The sequence below is a fragment of the Lithobates pipiens genome, unplaced genomic scaffold (assembly GCF_037356315.1).
Source record: "Lithobates pipiens isolate NorthernLeopardFrog02 unplaced genomic scaffold, aLitPip1_a1.2 Scaffold_30, whole genome shotgun sequence".
NCBI lineage: Eukaryota > Metazoa > Chordata > Amphibia > Anura > Ranidae > Lithobates > Lithobates pipiens.
In genome coordinates this window covers 148,114,621-148,137,239 of record NW_027507791.1, presented here as the reverse complement: position 1 = coordinate 148,137,239, position 22,619 = coordinate 148,114,621, and the positions used below count along the sequence as shown (strand labels likewise).

The window sequence follows — 22,619 nt, the reverse complement described above, 5'->3', positions numbered from 1 at the left end:
AGCCTACCTTCGAGGTCTCCTGATACAGCAGATCTCTAAAATTAAAAAACAGTCGGGGGAAAGGGAGGAAGTAGCCTTAAGGAGAGTGGCAAAGTTAGAAATCCAGTATATAAATGCTCCAACAATTGATAATCAGAGACAATGGTTGAGAGCCCAGCAGGAATACCGTCATATAATATTGGAGAAAGCTGAAAATAAATATATATTTCAAAAACAACAAGTATTTGGAGAAGGTGAAAGGGTTGGTCGGATGCTAGCGCATTTAGTAAAAACAAACTCGTCACCCTCCATGGTAACAAGGATCAGAACGGTAGAGGGTGGGATATCTACAAATAGGATAGAAATATTGGAGAGATTTAGAACTTATTATAAGGATTTATACCACTCGAACCAGGATGAGAAGGGGGAAGAAATGGATACATTTTTTAGTGGGCTGACAATACCTCACCTCTCTAAGGAAGACAGGGATACACTTGATGGCCCGATAACGATAGAAGAGATCCGGCGCATCGTGCAGGAAATGGCAGGTCAAAAAGCTCCAGGCCCAGATGGCCTCCCGGTAGAGGTCTATCGCCACCTTGGCGAGGTGTTACTGCCTGAATTGTTAAAAGTTTTTAACTGGGCACTAAAAACAGGAGAGCTTCCGTCTTCAATGATGGAATCAATCATAATAGTGATACCGAAAGAAAATAAAGATCCCCTTAACCCCTCGTCATGTAGACCTATCTCCTTATTGAACTTGGACGTAAAGATCTTAGCAAAGGTCTTGGCAGCTAGATTAAATAAAGTGATAGAAAACCTTATCCATCCTGATCAATCGGGTTTTATTCCGGGTAGATCCACAAGTATAAACATAAGGAGGGTTTTCTTAAATCTTCAAATTCCAGTGGATGGTGAGGGCCAGAGAGCCGTCCTATCTTTAGATGCTGCCAAGGCCTTTGATACCATAGAGTGGAGCTATTTGTGGAGGGTCTTGAGGGAATTTCAGGTGGGCCCTGTATTTATAAAGTGGGTGAAAATGCTATATGGGTCCCCGGAAGCACGGATAAGAATAAACAATGGTAGTTCGGCAGGGATCCAGTTGAAGAGGGGAACGAGACAGGGGTGTCCCCTGTCCCCTCTCTTGTTTGTCATGGCAATTGAACCCCTGGCCATGTCCCTTAGATTAAATATGGGGATAAAGGGATTTAGGAGAGGGGATGAGGAAGAAAAAATAGTGCTATTTGCAGACAATCTTCTCCTGTTTCTTGGAGATGTCCAGCATTCTATTGGGGAGGTAATGTGTAGAATTAAAGATTTTGGACATCTTGCAGGATTAAAGATAAATTGGGAGAAATCCTGTATATTGCCTATTGATCCCCTGAATAGTCCTTTACCTTCTGAAGCTGCACATATCCAGATAGTGACACAAATGAAATATCTAGGTATATATATTACTAAAGACCCCAAACAATATATAGTGGACAATCTGGCCCCTTTGCTATGTAAACTTAAACATAAAATCAATATCTGGAAGAGATTACCTCTATCAGCAGCAGGCCGATGAAACCTAATTAAAATGATAGTTCTACCACAACTTCTATATGTTCTACACAATTCTCCAGTATGGATCCACAAAAAATGGTTTTATAAGGTGGATTCCATATTTAGAGAATTTATTTGGAAAGGGGGTCAAGCACGTATTGGTTTAAAAACGCTACAACTTCCCAGTGATGGACAGGGAGTTGCTCTCCCACATCCATTTAACTATTTCTTAGCGGCCCAGTTACAACATCTGGTGGGAGAGGACCTAGAGGAGGGAGGATGGAAAAAGAAAACTCCTCTTGAACAATGTCTAGGTAGACCATTGATAGTGACACTAGAGGCAGGGACTCACCTACGAGATGTTCCTACCCTGGGGCTTATGACAAAGGTATGGGAGGTAACTGAAAAAGTAATGGGATATAAGGGATTTACGGAGTATTCCCCCCTTTGGGATAATAATAACCTAGACGAAATACAGAAAATAGGACAGATAAGGGAATGGGAAAGGAACGGCATAAAATTCATCCATCAGATTTACCAGAATGGTAACCTGAAACAATTTCAAGAGTTAAGAGACCAGTTTGCTATTCCGAGGAAGTCTTTTTTTAGATATTTACAGATTAGACATGCGCTGGGAAAACAGTTCGGGGAAGAGGCAATAAGATGGTGTAAGATACCAGCAATCAAAAACATATTACGAGCAAAATCAGGGAAAGGGTTAATATCTAATGCCTATGTAAACTTGTGTAGGAAGACCCAGGTAAGAGGGCAGGAGCAAACGAATAGGGGAAAATGGGAGGGAGATGTGGGAAGCATCTCGGAAGATCATTGGGAGAGGATTCTTGAGCTGGCACCCTGGGTGTCCATTTCCCCCCTTCAAAAGCTTTCTCACCTATTTTTGTTGTATAGAGCATATTACACCCCCAAGAGGCTCTTTTTGTTTGGTAGAAGACGTGATGCGGCTTGCCCTAGGTGTGGAAGGAATGAGGCAGATATGATACACATGTTTTGGAGATGCCCCAAATTATACCGCTATTGGAGAGAGGTAGTGACGATAATTAATCAGGTGTTTGAGATAGAAGTAGAAATGGAACCAATAGGGTGCGTGTTGGGGTGGATTGATGGGGGTGGTGATCCCAAAGATAGCAAACTGGCGAAAATAAGGTCCCTTTTTCAAGCTAGGAAATTGATAGCCCAGAAGTGGCAGTGTCACGAAGATCCTGCCAGCAGCGATCAGCCTGGACCTTCCGCCGCGCGTCCGCGGGTGCGCGCGCACGGTCGTCCGCGCGTGTGTGCGCTCGTTGGCGCCAGGCGGGCTATTTAGTCCTGTTGGTCACATCCAGTTCTTGCTGTCTGATCTACAGCGTGCTAGTACCCTGATCCTGAGAACCTGCTTCCTGTGACCTGTTGACCCGGCTTGTTTACCTACTGCTCCTGCTATCCGCCTGCATCTGACCTCGGCCTGCCTGACCTCCCTTCTGTTTATCCCTTCGGTACCTTGCTGCCTGTCCGCTTACTGACCCGGCTCGTCCGACCATCCACCTGCCTGATCCTCGGTACTTCTGCTGTCCGCCTGACCTCCGACCCGGCTTGCCTGACGACTCTGCTTCCAGCCTTCTGTTCCGGTGCCATCCGCTGCCCATCTCCTGTACTGGTTCCAGCATCTGCCTGAAGTCCTACCTCTGCCAGAACTCCTGCACTTGTGTCCGACTACAACCTCCCTGCCTGCTGTCCTGCTTCAGTTTCCTGCACCTGCCTGCTTTCCAGCTCCCCTCCGGTCCAGCATTCCTTACCCAGCTGTTGATCCTGCCAGACACTCGTGCTCCTCTTGACTCCTGAGTCACCTGTATATACTACCAGGGCTCTCGAGTCGGAGCTGCAAGAGAGGTCTCCCTCTGCAAGTCGGGCTCTACCACCAGGTACGTGACAGGCAGTCTCCAACACCCCCTACTAGTAGAGAGTGGGTACAGAATATGAACAGGGTTATTCTTAAGGAAAGAGTTGCCTATATAAGACAGGGTGGTATCAAAAAATTTGATAGGATTTGGAAGATGTGGTATGAGAAAATGAATGAAGGGGCTTATATTTAAAATGAGGAAGAGTAGTTTGTTAAGGAATAGTGGGCTTGAATGAGTGGGGGAGTGGTCAGTTAAGAAATAGTGCAAGGAGTGGACGTGACTGAGTGGGGGAATGAGATGAATGTGGGGAATGGTAGGATGTAAAAGGTCTATATGTAATCTGTACGACATTTTGGTTTTATATGATAAGGTTGTATGTTATGTTTAAAATGGGAAAGAAAATTAATAAAGAGATAAAGTTAAAAAAAAAGATAGCATTTCCGACGGGAATGAGGAGTCTACGGTGGCTTTCCTAAAGGTATCGAGAAGGTACCTACCCAAAATTGGGTAGAATGCCCTATAATATTCCACCGAGAATCCGTCAGGGCCTGGGGATTTATTTAACCACTTTCAGACCGGACCATTTTGCTGGTAAATGACCAGAGGTCTTTTTACACTTTGGCACTGCACTGCTTTAACTGGTAATTGCGCGGTCATGCAATGTTGTACCCAAACGAAATTTGCGTCCTTTTCTTCCCACAAATAGAGCTTTCTTTTAAAGGTATTTGACTGACTCTGCGATTTTAATTTTTTGTGATATAAACGTAAAAAGACCGCAAATTTTGAAAAAAAATGATATTTTCTACTTTTTGTTATTAGAAAAATCCAATAAACTCAATTTTAGTCATACATTTAGGCCAAAATGTATTCAGCCACATGTCTTTGGTAAAAAAAAAAGTCAATAATTGTATATTTATTGGTTTGCGCAAAAGTTGTCACATCTACAAACTAAGGTACGTTTTCTGGAATTTACGCAGCTTTTAGTTTACGACTGCCTATCTCATTTCTTGAGGTGCTAAAATGGCATGGCAGTACAAAACCCCCCCAAATGACCCCATTTTGGAAAGTAGACCCCCTAAGGAAATTGATAAGTGGCATGTTGAGCCCATTGAATATTTTATTTTTTTGCCTCAAGCGATTGAATAATGACAAAAAAAAAATTTTTTTATTTTTTTTTTACACAAAGTTGTCATTAAATGATATATTGCTCACACATGCTATGGGCATATGTGAAATGACACCCCAAAATAAATTCTGCTGCTTCTCCTGAGTACGGAGATACCACATATGTGGTACTTTTTGGGAGCCTAGCCGCGTACGGGGCCCCGAAAACCAAGCACCGCCATCAGGCTTTCTAAGGGCGTAAATTTTTGATTTCACTTCTCACTACCTATTACAGTTTTGAAGGCCATAAAATGCCAAGATGGCACAAAACCCCCACAAATGACCCCATTTTAGAAAGTAGACACCCCAAGCTATTTGCTGAGAGGCATGTTGAGTCCATGGAATATTTTATATTTTGCCACAAGTTGCGGGAAAATTACAAACTTTTTTTTTTTTTTTTTTTTACACAAAGTTGTCACTAAATGATATATTGCTCACACATGCTATGGGCATATGTGAAATGACACCCCAAAATAAATTCTGCTGCTTCTCCTGAGTACGGGGATACCACATATGTGGGACTTTTTGGGAGCCTAGCCGCGTACGGGGCCCCGAAAACCAAGCACCGCCATCAGGCTTTCTAAGGGCGTAATTTTTTGATTTCACTTCTCACTACCTATTACAGTTTTGAAGGCCATAAAATGCCAAGATGGCACAAAACCCCCACAAATGACCCCATTTTAGAAAGTAGACACCCCAAGCTATTTGCTGAGAGGCATGTTGAGTCCATGGAATATTTTATATTTTGCCACAAGTTGCGGGAAAATTACAAACTTTTTTTTTTTTTTTTTTTTTTACACAAAGTTGTCACTAAATGATATATTGCTCACGCATGCCATGGGCATATGTGAAATGACACCCCAAAATAAATTCTGCTGCATCTCCTGAGTATGGGGATACCACATATGTGGGACTTTTTGGGAGCCTAGCCGCGTACGGGGCCCCGAGAACCAAGCACCGCCTTCAGGCTTTCTAAGGGCGTTACAGTTTTGAAGGCCATAAAATGCCAAGATGGCACAAACCCCCCCCCAAATGACCCCATTTTGGAAAGTAGACACCCCTAAATTTACGGGTACACTAGAGAGACTAGGTAATAAATGGCGGGTGCCCTGAAACTATAAAAAAAATAACTAACCAACCAGCGTCACCTGTAACAGTTATATGGTGATCACTGGTGAAAGGGTTAACTAGGGGGCAATCAGGGGGCTTTATGCGGTAGTATATGGGGGTCCCTGGCGCTATAAAAAGCTGCGGCGAACCTAAATACCTACCTGCCTAACTAGCGTCACCTGTGACACTAATACAGCGATCAGAAAAACGATCGCTTATTAGGCTGGGTTCACACTGGAGTGATGCGGGAACGCCACGAATCCGCGGCGGGTTCCCGCATCGCATGCCTCCCGGCGGCAGTTCACACTGCCCTATGCGAACTGCTGGGAGTGTCAGTGAAATGTTAATGACACCCCCAGATCAGTTCGCATATCGCAGTGCGATCTGCAAACTCGGATCGCATGGTGTGAACACCCATGTGATCCGATTCTGCTGCGGACCAAAAAAAGGGTCCCGTGCGAGTTTGCGGCGGGTGCGACACGAATTCAGCCATACTATCTGTATGGCTGAACTCGAATCGCACAGAGATCGGATGTGATTTGCACTGCAGTGCGGTGCGAATCACATCAGTTCTCATAAACCGCTGCAATGTGAACCCAGCCTTAGTGACACTGGCGACGGGGGGTGATCACGGGGTTAAACCTTTATTGGGGGGGTTAGGGGGGTACCTTAGAACTAAAGGGGGCTAACCCTAACTGCCCTAACAGTTATTACAGTCACAAATGACACCCGCCGTGTGATCAGGGGGTTAAACCTTTATTAGGTAATAAATGGCGGGTGCCCTGAAACTATAAAAAAATAACTAACCAACCAGCGTCACCTGTAACAGTTATATGGTGATCACTGGTGAAAGGGTTAACTAGGGGGCAATCAGGGGGCTTTATGCGGTAGTATATGGGGGTCCCTGGCGCTATAAAAAGCTGCGGCGAACCTAAATACCTACCTGCCTAACTAGCGTCACCTGTGACACTAATACAGCGATCAGAAAAATGATCGCTTATTAGGCTGGGTTCACACTGGAGTGATGCGGGAATGCCACGAATCCGCGGCGGGTTCCCGCATCGCATGCCTCCCAGCGGCAGTTCACACTGCCCTATGCGAACTGCTAGGAGTGTCAGTGAAATGTTAATGACACCCCCAGATCAGTTCGCATATCGCAGTGCGATCTGCAAACTCGGATCGCATGGTGTGAACACCCATGCGATCCGATTCTGCTGCGATTGGTCCGATTCTGCTGCGGACCAAAAAAAGGGTCCCGTGCGAATTTGCGGCGGGTGCGGCGAATGGCTGAACTCGAATCGCAGAGATCGGATGTGATTTGCACTGCAGTGCGGTGCGAATCACATCCGTTCTCATAAACCGCTGCAATGTGAACCCAGCCTTAGTGACACTGGCGACGGGGGGTGATCACGGGGTTAAACCTTTATTGGGGGGTTAGGGGGGTACATTAGAACTAAAGGGGGCTAACCCTAACTTCCCTAACAGTTATTACAGTCACAAATGACACCAATGCAAAAAAAAAAAATGCATTGGTGTCACTGTGACTGGGGGGGCAGGGGTAATTGGGGGGGTGATCGGGGATGTTGGCATGTTCTACTGTGTAGTGTAGTGCTTGTGCAACTCACCGATGCTCTCTCCTCGGTGCCGGAACGAAAAATACCGACACGGAGGAGAGATTACATCACTTCCTCTCCTGTGTTTACATTACAGGAGAGGAAGTGATGCAATGCTTCACTCCCATTCGTCAGGAGCGATCGCGAGGGGGTGGCCATGAATGAATGGCCGCCTCCTCATCACCGATCGCTCCTGCACGGATACCGACCGCCGCAGGCACCGGGCGGGGGCCCGATCGGGCCCCCGACCCGCGGGAAGGCAGGGACGTACATGTACGCCCATATGCCTGCCCGTGCCATGCTGTCGACGTACATCGTCGTGCGGCGGTCGGGAAGTGGTTAAAGGCATAGCCAGAATCGTTTTAGATAGCTCACTCAAGGAAATCGGTTCATTTAAAGCATCCAGTTGTGGTTGGGATATCTTAGGGAGAGACATTTTCTCCAAGAATTCTTGTATCACAGCAGGGGAAGGTTGGGAAATGGACGGATCGTCCTTTAAATTGTAGAGGGCGTTGTAGTAATCTCTAAATGCGTTCGCAATATCCTTAGGGTTGGACAATTTAGAACCAGTGACAGGGTGGTAAATAAAGGGGATTTTCTGTTGTATCGACCTCTCTTTTATTTGCCTGGCTAGAAGTTGTCCCACACGATTGCCCTATTGATTAAATCTAGCTTTCCAATTTGCAAGTGACCGATTCTGTCGTGAAATCAACAATAGACGTAACTCGTGTCTCAAAGTATCTAATTGGTTGCTTATAGAGGGATCTGGGGTTTGTTTGTTCACTGAGTCCAAATGCTCTATTTGGGAGATAAGGGATTGCACCTTTAAGTTAGATAGCTTTCTGGCCGAGCTACTCATTTTAATGAGGATGCCCCTCACAAAAGCCTTGTGAGAGTTCCATAGGATGAAAGGGTCTGACACCGACGGGGCGTTGAGCTCGAAAAAACTACTCAGTTCAGCTGCAATCTCTGCCTTAAATTGCGGTTGAGAAAATAAGAATGTGTCGTTTTTCCATCTATTTGCCCTCGTTTCTGTGCGCCACCCCTCCACCACAATGGAGATCGGAGCATGGTCCGACCACGTGATATTGTGGATGGATGATGAACTGACTTTTTGAAGTAAAAATTTATCAAGTAAAAAAACGTCTATTCTTGAGTAAGATTTATGTACCGTAGAGTAGTAAGAGTAGTCGCGTTCTGTGGAGTGCTGACACCTCCACACATCGAACAAACTTTCTGAGACCATGAAGCGCGCAAGGGAAATCCTGTCTCTTGCTCTAGGAGGGTTCGGAGAAACATCTAAAGATTGATTGGGGATGGCATTGAAATCCCCGCACAAAATCAGATACCCCTTGCGCACTGCATTCACCTTTTTCCACACCTTACGTAAAAAAGAAAGTTGCCTGGTGTTAGGCAGGTACACATTGATAAAGGTATAGACTACATTATTGATTTCCCCTATCAAAATAATATATCTACCAGACTGGTCAGATTCAACATGGATACATTTAAATGAGATTGAATTTCTTATCAAAATAGCCACTCCTCTATGTTTCTTTTGTGCATTAGAATAATAAGCTATAGGATATTGGGCATTCTGGAGTTGCGGATGCTTGGAATTGCGGAAGTGTGTTTCCTGTAAACACAGGATGTCACTCCGCAATGACTTGGCCTCTCTCCAAAGTAGCCCACGTTTCTGCGAGGTTTCAGCCCCCTGACATTGAATGAGGTAATCTTAAAGCCCATCTTGCAAAGCTCCGGGATAGGAGTCTGCTCAACGGGTCGGATTGACAACAACCAATAGCAAAAATATCAAACCTCACAAAATTAGTATTGGTCTGAGCCAAGGAATTTGCACCCAAAAAGGAAAAAATAAACAGAAAAACAGAACCAAATAAATGAAAGACAACCCGTCAGGGTAATTGGTCCCCAGGAGTAGTACTGCATATAGGTGTATAAATAGTCCGTTGGCCTACTATAGAGGCGTTGCGTAGGAATGGTCCACACTTTGCGCACCAGAGAGTGCGTAATCAAAAACAATCAATAAAAAAATAACAAGAACAGGAAAAAAAAACAGGAATAAAAACAGGCGATTCAAAGAATCTGTAGGGAGAATACCCTTAAACAATGGAGGGCTTATAGAGAGCTAGAAATTCCACCAAGTTCCGGAGCTCTAAATTGAAATACTGAACTGAGTACCTGGGTCATCACTTTGTGCAGGGCCTGGACCAGGTGGGGGAACCTGGACGTGGGGACGAACCCGCAGAATGGGCATCTTCTTCCCTTGGAAAAATACGCCAGTCACTCAGGAGACGAATACCTTCTTCCACTGTCTTGATTGTGAAAGTTTTCCCCTCATTGGAAACCAGAAGTTTAGCCGGGTATGCCCACTTGTAGGGAATGCGATGATTCCGTAAAGGTTTCGTAATAGTCGCCATGTTTCGTCGTCTTTGCATTGTGAAAGCGGACAGGTTAGGGAAGAAGGACAAACCGTGTGCTGAATCTGGTATGTTTTCAGGATTTCTGACTTGCAAAAGAAATTTGTCCTTGGTCTGAAAAAAGTGAATTCTGGCGATCGTGTCTCTAGGCAAGTGATCCGGAATATGTCTGGGCTTGGGTAGCCTGTGGATCCGATCAATAGCAAGATAGCAATAGCAACAGAGGCTTCCGGTAAAGCGTCCTGCAGAATATTTTGGAAGTGAGCTTGCAAATCTGCTGGTTTGACCGATTCTGGGATCCCGCGGATCTTTATGTTATTTCTCCTTGATCGGTCCTCAAGGTCGGCCAGTTTTTCTTTCATCAAAATAAGCTCATCATCTCTCTCGTTATGAGCATCGATAACTTCATTAATAGTCCCTGCAAATTCGCTCATTTTGTGTTCTATATGAGAAACCCTGTCTCCCACTGCTTTGACCTCTGCTTTAAAGCTACTTGCAAGGGACAGTATGTCAGCGTGTATCGTGCTGTGGAGAGATACTAGCATGTCCTTTAGTGTGGTATCAATCACAGGTTGATTACTGGTGGGAAATTCCAAGATGGAGTCCTGGAGTTCTCTGGTATCGTTCAGGGAAGCATTACCAAAATCCTCCACCTCCTTCTCCTGCAAATGTGGTTGTTTCGCTTTCACTGGGCTAGAGGTGGAGGATGCTGCTGGTGAAACAAGCTTATCCCCCAGGGAAGATCCTGAGCGGGGCTGCCTATACTCAGTGTTGGGGGAATGCTCCTCTGCCTGTTTGCCACGTTCCCTGACATGCTGCTTACCGGCGCCATCTTGGGCCTGTACACTGCGGGGCTGGCGGTAGAAGTCCGTCATCCTGCTCAGCCGTTTAGCCTCTTTTCTGCGGCGGGACATGATTTCCTCGTTCACCCGGTCCCGGAGAGGTAAAAATCGCCGTAAATCGATGCCCAGGTGTGCGGTGTTAAGCTCCGGAAAGTTGCGGTGGACGGAGCTCTCCAACTACGCGGCCATACTCCTCGGCTGCCAGCCACGCCCCCCTTAATTACAATTTTTGATGCAATGCTTTGCAGCAGGGCTCATTCTTGCACTACAACTAGACTATATGGGAGACGTTGCAGTGTCGTGGCACCAGTGCCTAAGGCCCAATTTTTCAGCCCCTGTTTAACAGGGGCATTTAATTACAATTTTTGATGCAATGCTTTGCAGCAGGGCTCATTCCTGCACTACAACTAAAGTATATGGGAGAGGTTGCAGTGTCGTGGCACCAGCAGCAGTGCCTAAGGCCCAATTTTTCAGCCCCTGTTTAACAGGGGCATGTAATTACAATTCTTGATATAATATTTCACAGCAGGGCCCGTTCCTGTGCCCATCGAGAGTAACTGTGAGGACGTATAGTGTTGTGGCACCAGCACCACAATTTTTCTACCACTGTTCAACAATGGCATGTAATTACAATTCTTGATATAATCGTTCACAGCAGGGCACTCCAGCGACCACCAAGAGTCACTTTGAGGGCTTACAATGTTGTGGCAACACCAACACCTTGTTCCGCCATTTCTGCAGAGCATATAGGGCAGGCCCCTACTTTCAAACATCCAACTTACAAACGTCTGCTACTTGCAAACGGAAGGAGACAACAGGAAGTGAGATGAAAAAAGACGGATGGCAAAACAAATTATACAAAGGTGATAACCCTTCCCTATGTTTTCCAAAAAGCTTAAAAATAGATTTTTTGACTGGAGCTACACTTTAAAAATGTACCAATTTAAAATTACAAACAGATTCTACTTAACACAACAAACCTACACAGTCCCTGTCTTGTTTGCACCGCCTGTATACTGCTGTTGCGAGTATATAGGGCCTGGGGGCCCCACGTTTTTCCTTTTTTTAATATGATAATATGAGTACGGGGTTCCCCTTAATATCCGTACAAGACCCAAATGGGCTGGTAATGGGCAGGGGGGGCTACCCATGCCATTTTTCTCAATGATTTTCATCCATAGTGCCGGAACCAGATATTACATTAAAACCACAAGCAGTTTTAAATGACTTTTTCCGTTAAATGTCATTTTGTGCAGGGGCTGTTCTAAACACGGTAAACATGTGGCACTTCACAGGCATACTATATACACCCCCCAGGCACGATATTTAAAGGAATATTTCTTTTTTTTTTCACTTTAATCGTCATTAACCACTTCCCACCCGGCCAATGCACATATACGGCCGGGTGGGAGCCGTCTACTCCTGATAGGACGTTCAGGAACGACCATCAGGAGGAGCGGGATCGCGTGCGCGCGTGCCCGCGCAGCGGCGCGATCCCGATGCGCCCATGTCACCGGGACACGGCGCATCTCAGATCGGCAGGAGGGCTCTGTGATTGGCCCTCCTGATCACATGACGGCCGTGTCCAATCACGGCCGTCATGTGATGTAAACAAACAGCCGGTTGCTAGGCAATCGGCTCCTCCTCTCCTCACACAGAAGTCATCGCTGAGGAGAGGAGAGCAGATTGCTGCAGCCGGCTGATGATCAGTGAGTATGAGCTGTTTTTTACAGCTTTTTACTCACTGATCTTCAGTCTAGTGTAAACACACAACACACCACACAGTGTAAACACAGTCCCCACATATGTCCCCATAACACACATGTCCCCAAAACATACATGTCCCCAAAAAATAAAAACACATGTCCCTAATAATAAAAACATGTCCCCCACATATGTCCCACTAAAATCACTTGTCCCAATGATTATGTGCACACATATGTACGTGATCACCTGCACACATATGTACATGATCATTTGCGTACATATGTCCGTGATCACACAAACCAATTATTATACACTTAACAGAATTTTTTTTACCAAAAACATGTAGCAGAATACATTTTGGCTTAAATTTATGACAAAATTTGATTTTATTGGATTTCTTTTAAAATAGAAAAAAGAAAATATAGTTTTTTTTCCAAATTTCCGCTTTTTTGCGCTTATATCGCAAAAAATAAAAAACGGAGTCGTGAATAAATACCACCAAAATAAATCTCTATTTGTGCGAACAAAATGATAAAAATTTCATTTGGGTACAGCGTAGCATGACCGCGCAATTGTCACTGAAAGCGCTAGAGCGATGAAAGCTGAAAATTGGGCTGGGAAGGAAGGGGGTGAAAGTGCCCTGTATTGTAGTGGTTAAAATCAGTGCTCCCGTAAAAACGGCCATTTTTAAAAACATTTTAGGCATTGACCCATGTCCCCTGGGGCAGGAGCCAGGACCCCAAACCCTTTTTAGGACAGTATCTTGCATATTAGCCATTCAAATTAGCACTTTTTATTTCGAACGTTCGAGTCCCATAAACTTCAATGGGGTTCTAAAGTGCGCACAAATTTTCAGTCCTTTCGAAAGTTCTGGTGCGAACCGAACCGGGGGGTGTTCGGCTCATCCCTACTGGAAAGTATTAACGACAGATGCAAGCCTGTCAGGCTGGGGAGCAGTATTAGACAAGACGACTGTCCAAGGACTATGGTCAATAACCGAACAAACCTTGCCCATCAACAGCCTAGAGATATGGGCAGTGTATCTGGCTCTAAAGACCTGGACTTCCGGGTTAAGGAATTTTCCTGTCAGGATCCAATCTCACAATGCGGTGGCTGTGGCATGTATCATCACCAAGGGGGCACCAGAAGTCTCTCAGCTCAGAGAGAGGTGAACCAGATTCTAACTTGGGCAGAAGAGAATGTCCCATGCCTTTTGGCAGTCTTCATTCCGGGAGTAGAGAATTGGCAGGCAGACTATCTAAGTCGCCAGCAGTTATTTCCGGGGGAATGGTCTCTTCACCCCAAAGTGTTTCAGCTGTTTGCAAAGATGGGGGACTCCAGACATAGATCCTCTAGTAATAAGTTGGTCCACACTATCCCAGAGACACATTACTGTTAAAGGTACCTCATCCCCCAATAATTCTATAAATATTATATCCACGAATAGGAAAAAGGGAGGGGGGGGCCAGGGGATTTTTTAACGGTACATTAATTAAAGAGACAAAGATTTCTTAAAAAAGAATTCATAGCTTTAATGTTGGAAATATGTTAAAATTATTTTGGAGAAACCAAAATAGCAAAAATATAATAGCAAATACACATTTTATACAAAAAATTACATGACACAAGATATAGGGGATCCTGAAATTGTTAGTTGCTGAGAATGATCATATATCCTCCCGACATGTTTCGCGTTTTTGCTTCTTCAGGGGAGTATGCAACTAACATGAACATAAACATAAAGAGAGGTTTAAGAATACAGAAAATACAATTATGCCATACAATTAGATACACATAAATTTCAGAACATTAGGTATGAAATTGGTCTCAATTTGCTCAGTCCAAATGCTTACCCAGATATAATCATTTCCTGCATCGCAACCCACAGGCCAACAGATGGTGAAATAGATGACAAGAATTAGGTGACAGGATCAAATGCTAAAAACAACCCAGCCTCATGCAGGGCATAGATGGAGGTAGACAAGCGCTACAAAGATCAAAAACAAAATCCAGAGATAAATAGCAAGTATGAAAAGTCCAGCACAGGTATTAAAAAATGTTAGTTTGTAACAAAGTGGGTAAGTAAATATCAATCCCTAAATTATAAAAGGGAATTGGGGCTGAGAAACATGCCTCCATAGTAGGATATGAGATGCTTTTTTATCAGAGGGATGGAACAATTGATTTTAATTAAGCCTAATTAGTATAAAGGTTGAAAGAAGTGGCTACTGGGGGTATACTACAAAAATATTGTTAAAGAGAGTAGAAGGAATAAGAATTATTTTTACCTGCAGTTAGAATCAGAGATGAAAGAGTTAATTCCATATGATGGTATTGGTGCAATACAAATGCAACAAGTTACAAAAAAGGAATCAATTGATTCATTATGATGTTTTATAAGTTGCAGAGTGCAGCGATATGCTGCCACTGCCAGGCTGAACCTACAAGTAAATAAAAAGAAAGATGACTAAATATAGGTATAGAAAGATGAGAGGCGGTATTATAACAGTATAAAATTCAGCTAAAGAAATATATTTACCAAGAGGAAAAGTTAGCGTGGCGGTAGTATCTGTGCTGAACCTGCGCTACAGGTGAAATGACAGCGCTGCCTATTTATATCCCCCATCCATCGAGCCGGCGTCTGACGTCACCGGCTCGATGCGGACAGCCATAGGTGGAAGCAGTGAGCATGTGCAGAGCCTTTCAAGTCGGCATTTGAACTACCAACCCCATAATGCCTCAGTGCTGACACGAGGTTAATTTGGACAAATGCTGATGGAGATGGGGCTAAGCTGACTCTCCGCCCTTGAAGGGGGCGGGAAGACAAAAGTCAGCATAGAGGGCAGAAGAAACGACGATTATCATGGCTTTTAACCCTAGAGGGGATTACATGCTCACTGCCACCTCAAATCGGGCGCCACCTGGGGATAATACCCAGCTGCGCCCTTGGGTGTCCATATGCCCTTGCATACTTGGAGCAAGGGAAGATAAAAAGCAGAGTATCAAGTCCAAATCAAAAAATATATGGCTTTGGATTGCGGTGCAGGGAAGGAGGGAGAAAGCAGAGCTCCTCAATGTGGGTTGGACTCATAGAGAGCAACAGAGATCCCAAGTGTGCAAACCATGAAACCCACCTTGGGCCAAGCAAAGCGAGACATTAGACGGTATATATTACCGGTACAGCGTTAATAATAATTGATAATGACATTAATTGATGTACAGAGATATTTTTTTGATATAACATAAACATAAAAAGAAAATAAAATAAAATAAAATATATTTTGTTGAAAACAAAAGGACAAAAAGAAAAAGAAAAACCAATGACTAGGGGAGGGGGTAGAAGGAAAGGAAGGAAAAGGGAAATAGATGAACAAAAAGGGGAAAAGGGGGATATCACCTCTCTCTCTTCATGCCAGGTTCCACGGGGGCTCACAGCTAAGGTAGGAGGGTTCATGAAACAAACAAACAGAGATTAGCTATAGAAAGGATCTGTAGCTTATATTTTCATTGAAACCAGGGTATTTAGTGGCTTTTAGAATAAAGATCCACTTAGCTTCAGTTTGTAAGAGAAGCTTGTCCACTGAGCCACCTCTTGAGTTTAGAGGTATATGGGCCAGGGCTGAGAAACGTATCCAGTTGGGGTCAAAGGCATGATAGGTGCCTATGTGCCTACTTATGGCTGTGGTGATTTTTTTATTAAGAATAGGTTTGATGTGGTCTTTTATGCGGATAGAAAATAGTCTTTTAGTTTTACCTACGTAAAATCCTCCACAACGGCATTGGGCCAAATATACAACGCCTGGAGTGGAGCATGTAACGTGAAATTTCGAAACAAAACGGTTGCCGTTTGGCAATCTGATCTTTTGAGAGTTATGTATATAGGGACACATGTCACATTGCCCGCATGCATAGGTACCTGGATATTTGGATTTAGTATCACCTGAGGAGTCCTGAAAGTGACTTCTAACTAAGCTGTCCTTGAGTGATTGAGGTCTCATATAGGTGATTGATGGTGCATCATTTATGTACTGATTAACAATAGGATCGGCTTTTAAAAGAGGCCAAAACTTATTGATTATAGCACGGAACGAATGATGTTGGTTAGAGTATTTGGTAATGATACGTACTTTGTTATCGAAATTTTTTTGTTTATTGGAGAAGAGAAGGGAAGTCCTATCTTTATTTTTTACTCTATTATATGATTTTTTCAGAGATACATGACTGTATCCACGTGCTCTGAGTCTATTGTATAAGTCATTGGCTGCAATCTTAAAGTCAGAGTCAGTACTGCAATTGCGTTTGGCCCTTAGATACTGGCTGTAGGGGATGCTCTTTAGGAGAGGTTTTGGGTGAAAGCTTGTCGCATGCAAGACCGTATTGCCAGCAGTAGGCTTTCTGTATAAGGCAGAATAAACATGTCCAGTGGCATCAATTTTAATAGTTAAGTCCAAAAATTCAATGGAGTTTTGGCTGTAATTCAACGTAAACTTTAAATTGAATGGATTCACAGAAAGTAAATTGAAAAAGAGCAACAAATCTGATTCTGATCCTGACCAAAAAAATAAAATATCATCAATGTACCTGTACCAGGCTGTGATGTTACTTAGAAAAGGGACGAGGTCTTCACGCGCGAAGGTATCTTTTTCCCACCCCCCCAGGTACAGGTTGGCATACGATGGGGCACATTTAGTCCCCATCGCAACCCCCTGCACCTGGAGGTAGTGGGATTGGTTAAATTGGAATACGTTGTGCTTTAAAATAAAATCCAATAGCTTCATAACAAATTCATTATAAGCGAAGAAATTTGAGCCTCTTTCTTGCAAATAGGAGCGTATTATTTGTAAACCTTTGGTATGTGGTATAGCATTATACAAACATTCCACGTCGATGGAAACCAACCATGACTGTGCCGGTAGGCTGATACCCTCGAGTATCTTTAGAAGATCGATGGTATCCTTTACATAAGAAAAAAGGGAAATGACGTGCGGTGTAAGGTGTTTATCTACAAGGCTACTTGCATTTTCTGTCAAACTATCACAGCTGGAAATGATGGGACGTCCCGGAGGATCAGTTAGAGATTTGTGCACCTTCGGGAGGGCATAGAAAGTAGCAACTTTTGGATCTTTAGAATTTAAAAAGTTCCATGTGCCTTTGTCTATAGTACCAGATTTGTATGCATTAAAGATTATCGAACGATATTGTGTGTCAAAATGAGAGATTAAAGACACAGAAATTGGTCGATACCAGTCAGAATTTTGAAGAATCTTATTACACATATTGAGATATTGTGAAGTATTCATAATTACGATGTTTCCACCTTTATCCGCGGGTTTTATGATTATATTGGGATTAGTTTTGAGTTGTTTTAATGCCTTTAATTGATTATGCGTTAGATTATGTTTGTTGGTCAATGGAAAATGCGTTTGTTCAATTGCCTGGCAAACTTGTTGGGTAAATGCCCAAATATTTGGATTTGTATTTAGGAGTGGGAAGTTTGTTGACTTAGGTTTAAACATTTCTAAAGGGGGAAAAGAAACTGACTGTACCGATAAACCAGTGGAAGAGATGGTTATCTCATCATCAGGAGGTACTTGGCCCTCTTCCCATAGATCCATCAAATTGGAGAGGGCTTGTTGATCAGCACTATTTACCTCATTGGTGAGTTTCAATGTATTTATTTGTACAGTAGGTTGCTTGGGCTTATGAAAAAGGGTTCTAAATATCAGTTTTCGTGCAAATAAATGTATATCCTTTATCAGAGAGAATTTGTCCGAGCTTGAATCAGGGCAGAAGGTCAGTCCTAGTTTCAGAACATCGAGTTCATGACTCGTGAGCACATAAGACGATAAGTTGACTATAGATAATTCATTCCCTGAATTGAGTTCTGGGTAGGTAGGAGAAGATTGGGTTAGGTATTGGGTGGTTGAGGGGAATCTTTCCCTAAAAAAATAGGGGCGATTCGGAGGTCCGCCGGTAGGGGAGCACCACTAGGTGAAATGATGATGTCATTAGTGTTGGTGATGGGTAGGGATGATGTCAAAGGGGCTGATTTTGTGAAGGAAGACGTGAGAGTGGTAGACATAGAAGTGTTACTGGAGGTGGAAATGGACAAGGATGTGTTAATGGGGGTGGGAGTGATGAGAGGTGGGGGTGGTGGTGGGTGATGGAACATCATTAAGGGACGAACAGGGACTTGGTTGGAAATAGGATGAGTTCGAGGTGGTAAAGGGGTACTGAGGTGTTGGTTGGGTGCTGCCATAGCGGCGCCCTCCAAATCGCTTTTTCTCCTCTTTGGGAGTCTATCTCCCGATAAATCACGATAAATTGTGGAATGATTGGATGGAAAGGAGGTTGATGAAGCACTCGATCTAGTTTCATCATCATTATAATCCCTCCTGTTAGAGGGGCGTGATGCTCTAAAGAACTTATTTTTATTTTTACCATCTGTTGGCCATTTGTATGCCGAACCGTTCGAGTAGGAATTACTATCACGTGTAAGTTTATTTTGTTTTAAACGTATTATCTCTAAGGTATAATTTTCAATGTGTTTGGATAATTCAGATTCCTTGCGTTTAAATTTAGAAGTGGAGGTTATTTTAGCATATTCATCGTACCATTTTTTAATGGAATTATCTATCAAGTCGATATCATGCGAATATTGGATGGCTAATAAAGTCATCATTGCAATCGAACACGTTTGTAGGTTTTCTTCCCATTTTTGCTTGATGAGATTGTCAATTTTGTTTAGATTGGGGAAAATTTGTATTCTAAGGCCAAAAGGCACGATTTGTTGATCAATGTATTTGTGAAAAAACTTTCTGTGCCAAAAAATTCTAACCTTACGTTCCAAGAGGCGTTGCAAATATTGCAAAGCAAGGTCAAGATCCTTATCCGATGGTTCACTATTCTTTTGAAGGTCAGAGGCTTTGTTCATTAGGCCCTCCCAGGCCTCGCCGCTGAAAGCCGCCATGGACCCGGGAGAGAGAGAGAAGGAAATAAAGGGAAAAAGGAAAATTGGGGAAGGAAAAGGGGGAGAGGAAAAATACAATATTATTGATTAGTAAAGATAAATGCAAAAAATACAAAAGAACAAAAAGATTTTTTTATCATCATTACAGAAAGTTGCCGTGTCACAGGGAGGTGGGCCTAAGGACAAAAAGCGTATTAAAACGCATGAGTACAATAGAAATAAGTTGGTCCACACTATCCCAGAGACACATTACTGTTAAAGGTACCTCATCCCCCAATAATTCTATAAATATTATATCCACGAATAGGAAAAAGGGAGGGGGGGCCAGGGGATTTTTTAACGGTACATTAATTAAAGAGACAAAGATTTCTTAAAAAAGAATTCATAGCTTTAATGTTGGAAATATGTTAAAATTATTTTGGAGAAACCAAAATAGCAAAAATATAATAGCAAATACACATTTTATACAAAAAATTACATGACACAAGATATAGGGGATCCTGAAATTGTTAGTTGCTGAGAATGATCATATATCCTCCCGACATGTTTCGCGTTTTTGCTTCTTCAGGGGAGTATGCAACTAACATGAACATAAACATAAAGAGAGGTTTAAGAATACAGAAAATACAATTATGCCATACAATTAGATACACATAAATTTCAGAACATTAGGTATGAAATTGGTCTCAATTTGCTCAGTCCAAATGCTTACCCAGATATAATCATTTCCTGCATCGCAACCCACAGGCCAACAGATGGTGAAATAGATGACAAGAATTAGGTGACAGGATCAAATGCTAAAAACAACCCAGCCTCATGCAGGGCATAGATGGAGGTAGACAAGCGCTAGAAAGATCAAAAACAAAATCCAGAGATAAATAGCAAGTATGACAAGTCCAGCACAGGTATTAAAAAATGTTAGTTTGTAACAAAGTGGGTAAGTAAATATCAATCCCTAAATTATAAAAGGGAATTGGGGCTGAGAAACATGCCTCCATAGTAGGATATGAGATGCTTTTTTATCAGAGGGATGGAACAATTGATTTTAATTAAGCCTAATTAGTATAAAGGTTGAAAGAAGTGGCTACTGGGGGTATACTACAAAAATATTGTTAAAGAGAGTAGAAGGAATAAGAATTATTTTTACCTGCAGTTAGAATCAGAGATGAAAGCTGTGAGCCCCCGTGGAACCTGGCATGAAGAGAGAGAGGTGATATCCCCCTTTTCCCCTTTTTGTTCATCTATTTCCCTTTTCCTTCCTTTCCTTCTACCCCCTCCCCTAGTCATTGGTTTTTCTTTTTCTTTTTGTCCTTTTGTTTTCAACAAAATATATTTTATTTTATTTTATTTTCTTTTTATGTTTATGTTATATCAAAAAAATATCTCTGTACATCAATTAATGTCATTATCAATTATTATTAACGCTGTACCGGTAATATATACCGTCTAATGTCTCGCTTTGCTTGGCCCAAGGTGGGTTTCATGGTTTGCACACTTGGGATCTCTGTTGCTCTCTATGAGTCCCACCCACATTGAGGAGCTCTGCTTTCTCCCTCCTTCCCTGCACCGCAATCCAAAGCCATATATTTTTTGATTTGGACTTGATACTCTGCTTTTTATCTTCCCTTGCTCCAAGTATGCAAGGGCATATGGACACCCAAGGGCGCAGCTGGGTATTATCCCCAGGCGGCGCCCGATTTGAGGTGGCAGTGAGCATGTAATCCCCTCTAGGGTTAAAAGCCATGATAATCGTCGTTTCTTCTGCCCTCTATGCTGACTTGTGTCTTCCCGCCCCCTTCAAGGGCGGAGAGTCAGCTTAGCCCCATCTCCATCAGCATTTGTCCAAATTAACCTCGTGTCAGCACTGAGGCATTATGGGGTTGGTAGTTCAAATGCCGACTTGAAAGGCTCTGCACATGCTCACTGCTTCCACCTATGGCTGTCCGCATCGAGCCGGTGACGTCAGACGCCGGCTCGATGGATGGGGGATATAAATAGGCAGCGCTGTCATTTCACCTGTAGCGCAGGTTCAGCACAGATACTACCGCCACGCTAACTTTTCCTCTTGGTAAATATATTTCTTTAGCTGAATTTTATACTGTTATAATACCGCCTCTCATCTTTCTATACCTATATTTAGTCATCTTTCTTTTTATTTACTTGTAGGTTCAGCCTGGCAGTGGCAGCATATCGCTGCACTCTGCAACTTATAAAACATCATAATGAATCAATTGATTCCTTTTTTGTAACTTGTTGCATTTGTATTGCACCAATACCATCATATGGAATTAACTCTTTCATCTCTGATTCTAACTGCAGGTAAAAATAATTCTTATTCCTTCTACTCTCTTTAACAATATTTTTGTAGTATACCCCCAGTAGCCACTTCTTTCAACCTTTATACTAATTAGGCTTAATTAAAATCAATTGTTCCATCCCTCTGATAAAAAAGCATCTCATATCCTACTATGGAGGCATGTTTCTCAGCCCCAATTCCCTTTTATAATTTAGGGATTGATATTTACTTACCCACTTTGTTACAAACTAACATTTTTTAATACCTGTGCTGGACTTGTCATACTTGCTATTTATCTCTGGATTTTGTTTTTGATCTTTGTAGCGCTTGTCTACCTCCATCTATGCCCTGCATGAGGCTGGGTTGTTTTTAGCATTTGATCCTGTCACCTAATTCTTGTCATCTATTTCACCATCTGTTGGCCTGTGGGTTGCGATGCAGGAAATGATTATATCTGGGTAAGCATTTGGACTGAGCAAATTGAGACCAATTTCATACCTAATGTTCTGAAATTTATGTGTATCTAATTGTATGGCATAATTGTATTTTCTGTATTCTTAAACCTCTCTTTATGTTTATGTTCATGTTAGTTGCATACTCCCCTGAAGAAGCAAAAACGCGAAACATGTCGGGAGGATATATGATCATTCTCAGCAACTAACAATTTCAGGATCCCCTATATCTTGTGTCATGTAATTTTTTGTATAAAATGTGTATTTGCTATTATATTTTTGCTATTTTGGTTTCTCCAAAATAATTTTAACATATTTCCAACATTAAAGCTATGAATTCTTTTTTAAGAAATCTTTGTCTCTTTAATTAATGTACCGTTAAAAAATCCCCTGGCCCCCCCCTCCCTTTTTCCTATTCGTGGATATAATATTTATAGAATTATTGGGGGATGAGGTACCTTTAACAGTAATGTGTCTCTGGGATAGTGTGGACCAACTTATTTCTATTGTACTCATGCGTTTTAATACGCTTTTTGTCCTTAGGCCCACCTCCCTGTGACACGGCAACTTTCTGTAATGATGATAAAAAAATCTTTTTGTTCTTT

At 42.7% G+C, this 22,619-nt stretch overlaps 3 long non-coding RNA genes across 3 annotated transcripts; 1 reads left to right on the top strand and 2 right to left on the bottom strand.

Annotated features, from left to right (window-relative positions):
• Window positions 1-13,676: 13,676 nt before the first annotated feature.
• Window positions 13,677-15,114, bottom strand: LOC143942139 (uncharacterized). The gene is made up of 4 exons (XR_013264713.1): window positions 14,836-15,114; window positions 14,585-14,737; window positions 14,150-14,283; window positions 13,677-14,017 (listed from the first exon to the last, which is right to left on the bottom strand). It is a non-coding gene; the product is annotated as an uncharacterized LOC143942139 (long non-coding RNA).
• A 4,518-nt stretch (window positions 15,115-19,632) lies between these two features.
• On the bottom strand, window positions 19,633-20,438 carry LOC143942137 (uncharacterized). The gene is made up of 3 exons (XR_013264712.1): window positions 20,414-20,438; window positions 19,979-20,112; window positions 19,633-19,846 (listed from the first exon to the last, which is right to left on the bottom strand). It is a non-coding gene; the product is annotated as an uncharacterized LOC143942137 (long non-coding RNA).
• A 221-nt stretch (window positions 20,439-20,659) lies between these two features.
• LOC143942136 (uncharacterized) lies at window positions 20,660-22,619 on the top strand. Its single transcript, XR_013264711.1, has 4 exons — window positions 20,660-21,334; window positions 21,433-21,585; window positions 21,887-22,020; window positions 22,153-22,619. It is a non-coding gene; the product is annotated as an uncharacterized LOC143942136 (long non-coding RNA).